This window comes from Schistocerca americana, chromosome 1, assembly GCF_021461395.2.
Source record: "Schistocerca americana isolate TAMUIC-IGC-003095 chromosome 1, iqSchAmer2.1, whole genome shotgun sequence".
NCBI classification, from domain to species: domain Eukaryota; kingdom Metazoa; phylum Arthropoda; class Insecta; order Orthoptera; family Acrididae; genus Schistocerca; species Schistocerca americana.
In genome coordinates this window covers 713,285,206-713,299,415 of record NC_060119.1, presented here as the reverse complement: position 1 = coordinate 713,299,415, position 14,210 = coordinate 713,285,206, and positions in this window count along the sequence as shown.

Genomic DNA, 14,210 nt, shown 5'->3' with positions numbered 1-14,210 from the left:
GCGACTGATGACCTCAGAAGTTACGTCGCATAGTGCTCAGAGCAATTTGAACCATTTGAACCCAAATGCATCTTGGCCGTCTAAGGTATAGTGACACAGCCACCCTTAATGGTTAGAGGGGCGCAGCTCGGGCGACGAGCTGTCGCAGACTACACAGGACCTTAACGCCTCCAATAGGCCCCTCGTTCTGGGATGGAAAAAACTTTTGTTCAGTGTCACGTAGGACACTCCAGCTGAGACCAGGGCAGAGCTGCGGTCTCGTAGAGAAGTCCATTTTCATTTAGTTTTATGAGCAAAATCGGTGTGGTTTTTTTTAATTTGACTGCACTCGCCTCGCATTATTTTGTGATGCCCAGTGAAGTGTACTGCCACCAATCACAAATGATTAGTGCAGACATACCCTCCCTGCATAAAATCACCAAACAAACAAAAAAACAACAAAAAAAACCTTCGACTCTTTTGATGCGAAAACTACTGATCACTACGGAATGTCCTCGTAATTTCGAAATTACGTTGATCATGAGAGTCACTTTCCACAGCGAGTAAGTTTTGTTTTTTCTGTAGGCGGATTACACTCACCAAGTAGGTCAAATGAGAATCCGTGGAGGGAACACGATGGTTTGTGTCAGTGCATTCCATGCATAGCTTCCACCACCAAGATCACACAATTTTCCCATGACTAAGAAATCATTGTGAGCCACTGAGTAACTAGAAACCTATCCCATCTGCGAAGACCTTTACGTGAAAACTCGAAAAAAAATAAATGAAACTGATATTTCCAGTCGCGAATACCGATGTCGGTGATATAACAGAATCCCAATCATCCTTATACTTTACTAAGTCAACTCAGGTGTTTCTTTTGTCTAGAGAACCAGCAAATGTGTCCTCCACCCGTCTTTCATCTGCTAGATGCACTCAACACACACCACAATCGATCTTCACTCAACCAAATAAAGACGGGAAATCTGAAGAAGCAGTCAATCGGTCAATTTACTTGGCAGGGAATAATGGTCCAGCGCAAACACATATCCATATTGAATCTTATCAAATTTCCAAGTGACCTCGAAAGCTGTCCAACACATACTATGTATTAGTCCGCTATTCGGCCGTCTAGAGGACGACATGGGTAAGTCGACTACATTCCTGCACCTCAATAGGCCTCTCCATTCGGACAACTTCTGCCGTTAGTGGGAAATATGAATCATTCCCGCCTTAGGCGACCGGCACCACCACGCCAAGCACGCGTAGGCAGAATCATCCTACGAAATCGGTCACATATGTATTTGATCGCTATACTTACGATTAAACATTACGATTCCAGTCTCAGTTGAACGAGAAGTATCGGATATACTCCCTCCTGACGGCTGTGGCTCTGGGAATAGAAGTATCTGTACCATTCTGATGTCTTCACATACTCTTTCCCTTTGCTATCACAGTATTCCAAGTCAATTCCATACCTTCCTTACGACTGGAGATAGTCATTTCCTTTGCACATGTTGGAACGCAAACACATACTTTACAAGCCTGATGCTCAAGGCAGTCATTTGCTTTGCAAAAGTTGGAACGCAAACACATACTGTACAAGCCTTATGCTCAGGGCGAACCTATCACGCATCCCTACTACTAAGTATAATACTTCATCAATAAGCTAACTGCTGGCGATACGAAATGATACTGACTAATACTGACTGAAAATCAACGATGGGTGGACATGTCTCATAAGTTTTCTTGCGAGTGGTACCACTGTGTCTTAGAAAGAGAGATGTAATCGTCTTACAAACCACCAGATGTTAAAACGTACAACCATATTACCATCACAAGCGGTCTTGGTTCTACAGTTGCATACAAGTAACGATTTTAAAAGCTGTACTGACTTTACAAATCTACGCATGGCATTACCTCTGAATGAAGCGGTTTTTTTCCAGATGAATACCGTGACACTGAATATAGACAGTGATCGCAGGCGTATATAGCATCAGACGAACAGTGCGGTTACACGTCACCGACGGTGCAACCTTCTAATAAAGTTACTGAGTTTTGAAAGTGATTCAGCTTAGGAGTGTGGTATTAAACCAGTATTTGCAACTCCCTCATGCCGCTGCCGCTAGATATTTCTCCAGTATTTGTAACACATTCTGTCCCTATACCATTCCTGATGTTCGGTGATACGTCGACTGGGCTATAGGTGTTGGTTGATTGAGACGGATCACAAACAGTAGTAGTTTGTGTGCTGATTGAGGTCATAAGAAATGTACACTAGGTTTTCAGGTTTCTAGTGCTACGCTTTCGGTAGAAATGCTGTCTGGGATTTGAAATAAAGTCTTTCCATTCAACCACATACATGGGTTGGATCCTATGGAGAAGTCCTTTAATGATTACAGTCACTAGTGTATCATATTTCTGGCACACTCCTATCCCCTACAGTAAAATTCCAACATGGTTTTTAGCTAGTCCCTGTGCATCTTGCAGCTGCCCCTCAGACTCTGTGCTACCATCACTGCAGCTTTGCGCGTGTAGTCGTTCCAATGTAAGTCAGAACAGAGTAGAAGTCAGAGGAAACTATATCTGCCACCTTCTGCAACCCATATAGAGACAGGATAAGCTGAGTTACTGCTACAGGACTCTATTTTGACCGTTCGTTGGAAACAGGAACTGGGAGAATGACAAGGATTATGCTACTGCACTGAGGTACATCTCCAAACTACATACAGGTACTACAGATCGGCGTCCCTCAGCGCCCATTCACGTCTCTCCCCCAACATGCTATCTTCGTTATTCTATACCATCCAACAGAGAAAGATTACAAACTATAAAAGCTCCACTAACTTAATCTGAAAGAGAACTCCATAAGACTTTTACTGCATCTCTCTCCTCTCATATATCGAAAATAAATACCGCATGTGTGCCAGCATCTAGCACATGTGACGATCATATTAAATATACAGGTATTGATCCACAGGACAGACCAGTTTTAAGTTTCATCACCTGTACTGTAGGAGGATGATCGTATCCCACTAACTATACTGCCAGTCGCAAGAGACGCTCCCTGTGATCCTGTGTCGTTGTTTTAAACATTTTTTCTAACACGCTTTGTACACTGCTGTACATTTTGTTTTCCTGCCACGACTTCGAGGTCTGTCAGGTTCTAAACTGACATTAACACTTTTTGATCCATTGCCTCTCGCAGAAAACTAGACATCATATGGTGTAAATCATGATGTTACTGCTACTGCCATAACACACCACACACACTGGATGATTTAAAGTAAAAGAAAGTTACAACAGAACAATATTTAGCATAGTTGATTTACGTAAAATGCATCGAAATCTATCCATCTGGAGCTCCATCATACATAAAAATCACCCGTTTCTTGTTCTTCTTAACCGTCTGCTATTACATCACAACACTTACAAATCTACTACTCTATGCCGGTAAGGGGTGCTAACCTCCTCGACATGGGGACGTCTGTAGAAATTTTGTGCATTTTGATGGGCTATGACTCGGCAAGCTCCATTCATTCACAAGACATGGAATGTAACAGAGTACTTCTGGTCACCTGCAGGTTAAATCGGTAACGATGCCACAGTTCGATGGGGGTCTTTCAGTCTCTAATTTTATCCTAAGACTGCGAGAATGCTCTGACTCCCATCCGCACAGAGATAGATCATAAATTAAGCACTATGCTCAAGGTGCTAGAAATATGTAGACCGCTGTCTGGTATACTTTCATGATGTACATGTTCGAGAATTACCAGTGAATGGTCATACTGCACAGTCATCTATCTATATTCACAATGATACTTGCAAAGTAGAGAAGGGGCGGTTTAGCCATGATACTGAAATTGGGAAACATGCTGTCGCATCATTGGTCTGTGTAGAAATTACTGTAAAATTTCTAATATTGTTTGCACTTTTAACTGTGATGCTTATTACGGTACATCGATGGTGTCTTTCCATCCCTTCGATCCACTGCCACGCTGTTGGTTGCCACATAATGATTGACCGACATTGCTTGTGTGAGTTGCAGAAAGAGTTTTAGTGGTGGGGCAACACCTTCTGAGGTGTGGCTAACACCGAAACACTGATCACATACGTGACTGCAATATGAGGAATCAGCCGAAACGGAACGAAGAGCCATCAGCTATTCCATCCTTGTGACAGATGAGTTTAAATGTAGAGGTTCTCATTCACCTTCAGACTGCACTTTGGAAACTCTCCACAACGCCGCCAGACACTTCCAGTTTCCTTATGTTGTAACTTTATTTTACGTAAAATGGTCCAGTGTGTGTGGTGTTGTGGTAGCAGCTGTAACATGATTTACACTGTTCGACGTCTAGTTTTCTGCGAGAGGCAGTGGATCAGAATGTGTTAATGTCAATTTTTAATCTGACACAGACCTTGAGTCGTGGCGAAAAAACAAAATGTATGGCAGTGTACAAAGCGTGATACAGCAGGAAAAAAAAAAACATTGTTTCAAACAATGACACAAGGTCACAGGGAGCATATCTTGCGACTTACGGTATAGTCTGTGTGATAGGGCCATCCTCCTACAGATGAAACTTAAACTGGTCTCTGCAAGGAAATGCCTGTGTATTAATAGGTTCGTCACATGTGCTCGATACCAGCACACATGCAATATTTGTTTTCGATATATGGGAAGAGAGAGATGCAGTAAAAGTCTTGTCGTGTTCTCTATTGGATGAAGTTAGTGGAGCTTTTATAGTTTCTGACGTTTCTCTGTTGGATGGTGCAGAATAACGAAGACAGCATGTTGGGGTGATAGACGTGAATGGCCCTGAGGGACACGGATCTGTAGTAAGTGTATGTAGTTTGGGGATGCACCACAGTGCAGTAGCAAAATCCTCATTGATTTCCCAGTTTCTGTTTGCATCTAATGGTCAAAACAAAGTTCTGTCGCAGTAACTCAGCTCAGCTTGTTTCTATATGGGCTGGAGAAAGTGGAAGATATGGCTTTCTCCAGCTTCTGCTCAGTTCTAACTTACATTGGGACGATCATACGTGCGAAGCTGCAGGGATGGTAGCACAGAGTCTGAGCGGCAGTTGCAAGATGCATAGGACCTACCCAAAAACACGTCGGAATTTTACTGTAGCAGACAGGTTCGAGAAGGGTGACTCATTTCGCGATATGAAAGTTCCAGAAATATGATCATCATTCAAGGACTTCTCCGTAGGATCCAACGCATGTATGTGGTTGAAGGGAAAGACTTGATTACAAATCCCAGACAGCACTGCTACAGAAAGCGTAGCACTAGTGATCTGAAAAACTAGTGTACATTTCTTACGAACCTCAATCGGGACACCATCTACTCCTGTTTGTGATCCTTCTCAACCTACCATCGCCTATAGCCCAATCGATATATCACCGAAACTCTGACGTGGTATCAGGACAGAATGTGTTACAAATACTGGAGTAATACCTATTTTATTACGAGGTTGCACCGTCGGCGACATGAAACCGCACTGTTAGTCTACATCTACATCTACATCTACTACATCTACATGACTACTCTGCAATTCACATTTAAGTGCTTGGCAGAGGGTTCGTCGAATCACAATCATACTATCTCTCTACCATGCCACTCCCGAACAGCGCGCGGGAAAAACGAACACCTAAACCTTTCTGTTCGAGCTCTGATTTCTCTTATTTTATTTTGATGATCATGTAGGTTGGGCTCAACAAAATATTTTCGCATTCGGAAGAGAAAGTTGGCGACTGAAATTTCGTAAATAGATCTCGCCGCGACGAAAAACGTCTTTGCTTTAATGACTTCCATCCCAACTCGCGTATCACGAATCCAGTCGCACAACTGAGACGATACCCCATAGGCCCGCAGCTTGATTAGAAGTCGCTTGTGAGGAACGGTGCCAAAAGCTTTCCGGAAATCCAGAAAAACGGAATCAACCTGAGATCCCCTGTCGATAGCGGCCATTACTTCGTGCGAATAAAGAGCAGCTGCGTTGCACAAGAACGATGTTTTCTGAAACCATGCTGCTTACGTATCAATAAATCGTTCCCTTCGAGGTGATTCATAATGTTTGAATACAGTATATGCTCCACAACCCTACTGCAAACCGACGTCAATGATATAGGTCTGTAGTTCGATGGATTACTCCTACTACCCTTCTTAAACACTGGTGCGACCTGCGCAATTTTCCAATCTGTAGGTACAGATCAATCGGTGAGCGAGCGGTTGTATATGATTGCTAAGTAGGGAGCTATTGTATCAGCGTAATCTGAAAGGAACCTAATCGGTATACAATGTGGACCTGAAGACTTCCCCGTATCAAGCGATTTGAGTTGCTTCGCAACCCCTAAGGTATCTACTTCTAAGAAACTCATGCTAGCAGCTTTTCGTGTTTCAAATTCTGGAATATTCCATTCGTCTTCCCTGGTGAAGGAATTTCGGAAAACTACGTTCAATAACTCCGCTTTAGCGGCACAGTCATCGGTAACAGTACCATCGGCACTGCGCAGCGAAGGTATTGACTGCGTCTTGCCGCTTGTGTACTTCACATACGACCAGAATTTCTTCGGATTTTCTACCAAATTTCGAGACAATGTTTCGTTGTGGAACCTATTAAAGGCATCTCGCATTGAAGTCCGTGCCAAATTTCGCGCGTCTGTAAATTTTAGCCAATCTTCGGGATTTCGCTTTCTTCTGAACTTCGCATGCTTTTTCCGTTGCCTCTGCAACAGCGTTCGGACCTGATTTGTGTACCATGGGTGATCAGTTCCATCCCTTACCAATTTATGAGGTATGAATCCCTCAATTGCTGTTGCTACTATATCTTTGAATTTGAGCCACATTTCGTCTACATTTGCATAGTCAGTTCGGAAGGAATGGAGATTCTCTTAGGAAGGCTTCTAGTGACACTTTATCCGCTTTTTTAAATAAAATTATTTTGCGTTTGTTTCTGGTGGATTTGGAAGAAACGGTATTGTGCCTAGCTACAACGACCTTGTGATCGCTAATCCCTGTATCAGTCATGATGCTCTCTATTAGCTCTGGATTGTTTGTGGCTAAGAGGTCAAGTGTGTTTTCGCAACCATTTACAATTCGCCTGGGTTCGTGGACTAACTGCTCGAAATAATTTTTGGAGAAAGCATTTAGGACAATCTCGGAAGTTGTTTTCTGCCTACCACCGGTTTTGAACAAGTATTTTTGCCAACATATAGAGGGAAGGTTGAAGTCCCCACCAACTATAACCGTATGAGTGGGGTATTTATTTGTTACGAGACTCAAATTTTCTCTGAACTGTTCAGCAACTATATCAGCGGAGTCTGGGGGTCGGTAGAAGGAGCCAATTCTTAACTTAGTTCGGCTGTTAAGTATAACCTCCACCCATACCAATCCGCAAGGAGTATCTACTTCGACTTCACTACAAGATAAACCACTACTGACAGACACAAACACTCCACCACCCATTCTGCCTAATCTATCTTCCCTGAACACCGTCTGAGACTTCGTAAAAATTTCTGCAGAACTTATTTCAGGCTTTAGCCAGCTTTGTGTACCTATAACGATTTCAGCTTCTGTGCTTTCTATTAGCGCTTGTAGCTCAGGGGCTTTCCCAGCACAACTACAACAATTTATAACTACAATTCCGACTGTTCCTTGATTCAAGCACGTCCTGTATTTGCCATGCACCCTTTGAGATTGCAGCCCACCCCGTACTTTCCCGAGGCCTTCTAACCTAAAAAACCGCCCAGTACACGCCACACAGCCTCCGCTACCCGCGTAGCCGTCAGCTGAGTGTAGTGAACTCCTGACCTACTCAGCGGAACCAGAAACCCCACCACCCTATGGCGCAAGTCAAGGAATCTGCAGCCAACACGGTCGCAAAACCGTCTGAGCCTCTGATTCAGACCCTCCACCCGGCTCTGCACCAAAGGATCACCGTTTATATTCACGGTCATGGTGTTTGTCTGGAAAAAAAAACACTTCATTCAGAGGTACTGCCATGCATAGATCTATAAAGTCAGTATAGTTTTTATCATGGGTACTTGCATGCACTTGTAGAGCCAAGACCGCTTGTGATGGTAAAATGGTTGTGTTTTTTAACATCTGGCGCTTTGTAAGACGATTACGCCTCTCTAAGACACAGTGGTAACACTCGCAAGGAAACTTATGAGACATGTCAACCCATCGTTGATTTTCAGTCTCCAATCCGTTATTGACGAAGTATCATACTTGGCAAGAGAGGATGCGTGATACGTTCGCCTTGAGCATCAGGCTTCTAAAGTATGTGTTTGTGTTCCAACATGTGCAAAGGAAATGACTATGTACAGTCGTAAGGAAGGTATGGAATTGACTTGGAATACTGTGATAGCAAAGGGAAGAGTATATTATGTCATAATAATTGTAGATATTTGTATTTACAGAGCCACAGCCGTCAGCAAGGCGTTTTTCCGATACCTCGCTGAGTCGAATGTCGTTCAACTGAGACCCCAATCGTAACGTTTAATTGTAAGTATAGCTATCAAATATATATGTGACCGATTTCATAGGATGATTTTGTCTGTGCGTACTTGGCGCGGCGGCAGTCGCCTGTGGCAGGAATGATTCACGTTTCTGTTAACGGCAGGAGCCGTCCAAATGGAGAGGCCTGTTGAGGTGCAGGAATGTAGTCGACTTACCCATGTCGTCCTCTAGACGGCCGAATAGCGGACTAATACATAGTATGTGTTGGACAGCTTTCGAGGTCACTTGGAAATTTGATAAGATTCAATATGGATATGTGTTTGCGCTGGACCATTATTCCCTGCCAAGTAAATTGACCGATTGACTGCTTCTTCACATTTCCCGTCTTTATTTGGTTGAGTGAAGATCGATTGTGGTGTGTGTTGAGTGCATCTAGCAGATGAAAGACGTGTGGAGGACACATTGGCTGGTTCTCTAGACAAAAGAAACACCTGAGTTGACTTAGTAAATTATAAGGATGATTGGGATTCTGTTATATTACCGACATCGGTATTCGCGACTGGAAATATCAGTTTCCTTTATATTTTTTCGAGTTTCACGTAAAGGTCTTCGCAGATGGGATAGGTTTCTAGTAACTCAGTGGCTCACAATGATTTCTTAGTCATGGGAAAATTGTGTGATCTTGGTGGTGGAAGCCATGCATGGAATGCACTGACACAAACCATCGTGTTCCCTCCACGGATTCTCATTTGACCTACTTGGTGAGTGTAATCCGCCTACAGAAAAAACAAAACTTACTCGCTGTGGAAAGTGACTCTCATGATCAATGTAATTTCGAAATTACGAGGACATTCCGTAGTGATCAGTAGTTTTCGCATCAAAAGAGTCGAAGGTTTTGTGATTTTATGCAGGGAGGGTATGTCTGCACTAATCACTTGTGATTGGTGGCAGTACACTTCACTGAGCATCACAAAATAATGCGAGGCGAGTGCAGTCAAATTAAAAAAAACCACACCGATTTTGCTCATAAAACTAAATGAAAATGGACTTCTCTACGAGACCGCAGCTCTGCCCTGGTCTCAGCTGGAGTGTCCTACGTGACACTGAACAAAAGTTTTTTCCATCCCAGAACGAGGGGCCTATTGGAGGCGTTAAGGTCCCGTGTAGTCTGCGACAGCTCGTCGCCCGAGCTGCGCCCCTCTAACCATTAAGGGTGGCTGTGTCACTATACCTTAGACGGCCAAGATGCATTTGGGTTCAAATGGTTCAAATTGCTCTGAGCACTATGCGACTTAACTTCTGAGGTCATCAGTCGCCTAGAATTTAGAACTACTTAAACCTAACTAACCTAAGGACATCACACACATCTATGCCCGAGGCAGGATTCGAACCTGCGACCGTAGCGGTCGCTCGGCTCCAGACTGTAGCGCCTAGAACCGCCGACCACTCCGGCCGGCTGCATTTGGGAAGGCCGTCCTTTTATCTACTATTGTTTAGTTAACTATACCTGCTTTTGTGCTGGTGAAGGACCAGCATCTCGAGGCAGACAGTGGCCAGCACATGTCGTGAGGCGGCTGGTGGAGTAGCTCCCTCCCTCGGTCCTTCCATTCCTTAGGTGGAGATAGGGCCTCGATTTTCGGCAGGTTGTGATTGTACATGGAGGACAACGCACGTTCAACTACTGCCTCCTCTGTAGTGTTTTAGGACGACGATTTTCCCCATTACATGTGCTGCATTATGACCTGTTCAGTCTGAGTCTCTGGTTTTTTAACGACAATTTCGAAGTGTAATTAGAATTGTGACACATTTTTATTCATTCAGCTGTGGTAGCATATATTGGCATCGATTACCTGGGCTGTAGGGTGATTCTTAGTATGCGTCTGTAGTGTAGGTGGTGGTGGTTAGTGTTTAACGTCCCGTCGACAACGAGGTCAGTAGAGACGGAGCGCAAGCTCGGGTTAGGGAAGGATTGGGAAGGAAATCGGCCGTGCCCTTTCAAAGGAACCATCTCGGCATTCGCCTGAAACGATTTAGGGAAATCACGGAAAACCTAAATCAGGATGGCCGGCGACGGGATTGAACCGTCGTCCACCCGAATGCGAGCCCAGTGTGCTAACCACTGCGCCACCTCGCTCTCTGTAGTGTACTCTGATGTCAAGCAGTTAAGGTACGCTTCTGTCTAACATCAGCATCTAGTCAGTTGAACGTATTTACCACCAAAAAGAATAAAGACAATACGCCTCTCCCCCCCCCCCCCCCCCCCCCCAGGCTTGTGGAGTAGAGTTTAGTGTTTCTGTCGCTGGTTTGGAGTGTATTGCGAAATTTTTTCCCAGGAGGATAACACCAGTTTTTTCGCTATATTGCGATTTTATAGCGTCCTTGTGTAGCACTATGCACGTAGCTGTGTAATTCGGCCAGATCTTAGTGATTAATTACGTAATTACAATCGATATTTGCGTCAGGTTCCCGACCAAAATAAATAAAGTACGCTGACCTAACCGTGCTCTCCCGCATCTGGACAGTTTTCATGTGTTAGCGGGTGCACTTAGGCTTTCCATCCAGTAGAAACAGGGTTTGAGTCAGTGATACATTGCGTTTTTTACATACCCTAATCACTGTACCAGTGATACCACACAAACCAGTGACAAACGAATCATTTGAGCAAGCTGTCGTGTCGTCACACATCTGTCATTTTGGATGATTTGATCAATGGTTCAAATGGCTCTGAGCACTATGGGACTTAACATCTATGGTCATCAGTCCCCTAGAACTTAGAACTACTTAAACCTAACTAATCTAAGGATATCACACGCATACATGCCCGAGGCAGGATTCGATCCTGCGACCGTAGCAGTCGCGCGGTTCCGGGCTGAAGCGCCTAGAACCGCTCGGCCACCGCGGCCGGCTTGTACACTCCTGGAAATGGAAAAAAGAACACATTGACACCGGTGTGTCAGACCCACCATACTTGCTCCGGACACTGCGAGAGGGCTGTACAAGCAATGATCACACGCACGGCACAGCGGACACACCAGGAACCGCGGTGTTGGCCGTCGAATGGCGCTAGCTGCGCAGCATTTGTGCACCGCCGCCGTCAGTGTCAGCCAGTTTGCCGTGGCATACGGAGCTCCACCGCAGTCTTTAACACTGGTAGCATGCCGCGACAGCGTGGACGTGAACCGTATGTGCAGTTGACGGACTTTGAGCGAGGGCGTATAGTGGGCATGCGGGAGGCGGGGTGGCCGTACCGCCGAATTGCTCACCACGTGGGGCGTGAGGTCTCCACAGTACATCGATGTTGTCGCCAGTGGTCGGCGGAAGGTGCACGTGCCCGTCGACCTGGGACCGGACCGCAGCGACGCACGGATGCACGCCAAGACCGTAGGATCCTACGCAGTGCCGTAGGGGACCGCACCGCCACTTCCCAGCAAATTAGGGACACTGTTGCTCCTGGGGTATCGGCGAGGACCATTCGCAACCGTCTCCATGAAGCTGGGCCACGGTCCCGCACACCGTTAGGCCGTCTTCCGCTCACGCCCCAACATCGTGCAGCCCGCCTCCAGTGGTGTCGCGACAGGCGTGAATGGAGGGACGAATGGGGACGTGTCGTCTTCAGCGATGAGAGTCGCTTCTGCCTTGGTGCCAATGATGGTCGTATGCGTGTTTCGCGCCGTGCAGGTGAGCGCCACAATCAGGACTGCATACGACCGAGGCACACAGGTCCAACACCCGGCATCGTGGTGTGGAGAGCGATCTCCTACAATGGCCGTACACCACTGGTGATCGTCGAGGGGACACTGAATAGTGCACGGTACATCCAAACCGTCATCGAACCCATCGTTCTACCATTCCTAGACCGACAAGGGAACTTGCTGTTCCAACAGGACAATGCACGTCCGCATGTATCCCGTGCCACCCAACGTGCTCTAGAAGGTGTAAGTCAACTACCCTGGCCAGCAAGATCTCCGGATCTGTCCCCCATTGAGCATGTTTGGGACTGGATGAAGCGTCGTCTCACGCGGTCTGCACGTCCAGCACGAACGCTGGTCCAACTGAGGCGCCAGGTGGAAATGGCATGACAAGCCGTTCCACAGGACTACATCCAGCATCTCTACGATCGTCTCCATGGGAGAATAGCAGCCTGCATTGCTGCGAAAGGTGGATATACACTGTACTAGTGCCGACATTGTGCATGCTCTGTTGCCTGTGTCTATGTGCCTGTGGTTCTGTCAGTGTGATCATGTGATGTATCTGACCCGAGGAATGTGTCAATAAAGTTTCCCCTTCCTGGGACAATGAATTCACGGTGTTCTTATTTCAATTTCCAGGAGTGTATTTAAAAGTTGCGGCTACAATAACAGCCATTACAAGTAATCCACAACTCATAGAAGTTACTGGAATCTTCGAATCTCTGTCATCAGACGCCAGGTAGCATGTAGATTAATTCTCGGAGACTTCTACGAGTAAAACTGCAGAAATCGACTGCATGTCGTGGCACTACCTATGCATCGCCTTGATAAAAAAAATTACTCACACACACTCACGCGCGCACACACACACACACACACACACACACACACACACCAGAAAGGTAAACAAGAAACGGACGATGACTTCACAAATCCAGCTGTGGACTTTCATCATCAATGTATTATGATATGATGGATTTGATGGCAGCGGTCGATTCGAGGTCTCTGTGTAATGTAACACGTGTGCTGACGAGCTGTCATCTGCGTAAAATTATTGAAATCATGGATTTGTAAGTATTGGATAAGCTGAGGGGCAGAGGCAAGGCTCGAGTGAGCAGACATGGGCTAGGCAAGCTGCGGCGACCAGGGCCAGGCGGCTGCCAACTTGGCGAGCGAGTCAGGGAGTGGAAGCTGGGTTTCACCATGCTGCGATGCCATACATCCTTACCATTGTGCTCCTCTTTTTCGTAAGCATTTGTAGGCCTAAGCTACAGGGGTTGGACAAAAATGTGGAGTCCACACGATACATGCATACTTGAACACACACAGTTGCTAGCCAAGTGCAGGTTGCGCTTTATATTTGACCACGAACGGTATATGTTGCAATATCCTCAATACGTTGTAAGCATTAGTGGTGGTCACAACAGCGTTCTGTGTAGTTTTGAGTGCAACATATCCGAGCTAAGTGAATTCGGAAACAGAACCGAAGTGTGCCGTATTCACCGTACTACTCACTGGGAAAGCAGAAAAACATCATCTGCTAACACAGAGCAAGTAGGAGATGTGTGTTGAGTGATCATGACCATTGAAGAGTATTGCGACGAAAAATAGGTGGTATAGCTGCAAGAACGACCGCATAGCTCAGTGTCACTCTCACGGATCCTGTCAGCACCAAAACAACAAGAAGGGAGCTCTGTAAGAAGGGAATTGGAAGGCGAGTTGCAATTACAAAACCACTCAGTGATGCAAATGCCCCTTACAGGAAAACGTTCTGCGGAAGCCATAAAATCTGGATTGTGGGGCAGTGGAAGAAACCCATTTGGTGAGTATTGTTTCACACTGTTTCCAACTTGTAGTCAAGTTTACATCCCAAGAGTGAAACACAGTGGGTGTTCGTTGATGATACGGGCTGCCATGTCGTGCCATTCCGTGTGCTCCGCAAGAGCGCATTACTGCAAACGATTATGTGACCATTTGGCCTAGTCAGTTCCATTTCATGGTACAGTAGTCTTCCCCAGTTGCAATACTGTGTTCTAAGACGTCAGGACACTTGTTCATACAGCTTGCATCATCCAGG